This window comes from Phascolarctos cinereus, unplaced genomic scaffold (assembly GCF_003287225.1).
Source record: "Phascolarctos cinereus isolate Bilbo 61053 unplaced genomic scaffold, phaCin_HiC Scaffold_7;HRSCAF=346, whole genome shotgun sequence".
In the NCBI taxonomy this organism is placed as follows: domain Eukaryota; kingdom Metazoa; phylum Chordata; class Mammalia; order Diprotodontia; family Phascolarctidae; genus Phascolarctos; species Phascolarctos cinereus.
The window spans coordinates 92,719,228-92,721,180 of NW_027556180.1; positions in this window are offsets into that span (position 1 = coordinate 92,719,228).

Consider the following 1,953-nt stretch of genomic DNA (forward strand, 5'->3'; position numbering starts at 1 on the left):
TGGATACATGACCTAGATATAAAGGGAGATACCACAAGAAAATTAGAACATATTACCTATCAGACTCATGGATAGGGGAATGTAAGGAAATGAGACAGTGAGCACTGTTGAGGTATAAATGGATAATTTCGATTATTTTAAATTAAAAAATTCTTGTATAAATAAAGCCAATGTAGCCAAGATTAGATGGAAAGCAGAAAGTTGGGTGGGAAAAGCTTTCATAGACAATCTCATAGATAGGGGTCAGTCTCATTTCTCAAATATATGGAGAACTTTGCCAAATTTATAATACAAGTCATACCCCAGTTGATGAATGGTCAAAGGATATGAATAGGAAGTTTTTCAATGAAGAAATCAAGACTATTTATAATTATACGAGAAAATGCTCTAAATCATTATTGATCAGAAGAATACAAATTAAAATAACTCTGAGATATAATTTTACACCTATCAGATTAGTTAAAATGACTGGTACTCTTCAACCGGGGAACAGCTAAATAAGCTGTGGCACATGATCATGATGGAATACTACTGTGATATAAGAAATGATAAACTGGTTGATTTAGGAAAACAAGGAAAGATTTGGACCTATAAAGGAAGATGTTATCCACCTACAGAGAAAAAACTGACAAACAGAAATAGGCATAGTATGGTCTCACATGTGTGTGTATTGATGTTTATGGATATGTATATATATGTATATATTTGCATTTAATTGTAGCCTTCTCTGGGGCGGGAAAAAATAAAATAAAAAGTGCACAGCAGAGAACAAAAGAAACCCTAGAAGGAAGGACAGAAAAGCTGGGCTGCTTTGAAAACAATGGGCAGGATTTATTACATAGATTTTCATGAAATGCAAATTTTTACATTGAATCCTCTCATGTTCTGCTTGTACACATGGAAATGTTTTTTTTTCTTTTTGTATTTAAGTTTAAAATGAAAAAAAATTAAAATTGCCTCCACCCTACCTTTCCAGACTTATTTCATGCATTCTTCAGTTCAGCCAAACTGGCCTCGTAGCTGCTGTTCCTCATACATCACTACATTAGCCATCCTTATACCTTTGTACTGGTTGGCTCTAAGATCTCGAAACCATTCCCTCTTCACTTCTGTTTTTAGAATCCATGGATTCCTTCAAAATTCAGCTCAAGCCACTTCCCTCATTGGCCTTTCCTGATCCCCCTCCTGCCAGTATTTTCCCACCAATACTGTTTAGATTTATTTTGTGCATATTTCATGTATGTGTACATGTTGCTTCCTCTCAATAGAATGTAAGCTCTTTGAGGGCACTTTTTTTTTCTTTACCCCCAGTGCCTAACATGCCTGACACTTGTAAGGTACTTAATAAGTGCTTGTTGATGGATGAGGCCCCATTAAATGTACTAGAATGGTCTTCTAGCTAATCTTTGCGGCCTAGTGGTGACCACGGAGTGTCTGCAATACACACAAATCAATCAGAGAGCTTATAATTCTGAAAAGGAAAGGATCTTGACCTGGAGAGACCTCTCAACAGAGAATGTAAACTACTGAAAAATGCAGCTTCTTGAAAGGGATAAGTTTTATGTCAGGTCCTGAAGGAAATGTTTAAGAATTAATAGAGGATAGATGAGAGGGCATTCTAGAGAAGGAGAGAACACTTTCAGTAAAAATGAAATGGGAATAGTATCAGCTGTCAATAGTGAAAAGATATTCTGAGGAATGGGATGAAGCAGTAGAGGTGTGTGGCTCTGGCAGATGACAGAGGTCCTAAAGGCTAAGTAGTAATTTTGATTTGATACCTTAGGAGCTCTTGGGGAATGTGACAGACGTCCAAGGATGATTGTTTTGGCGATTTTGTGGAGGCTATATTTGAGAACAGTTGGGTGCTATATTATGGCAATTTGGTGGAGAAGTGGTGAGGATTTGGAGTAGGGTGGTGAAATTACGAAAACAGGAAGAATGAGGCGACAGAAA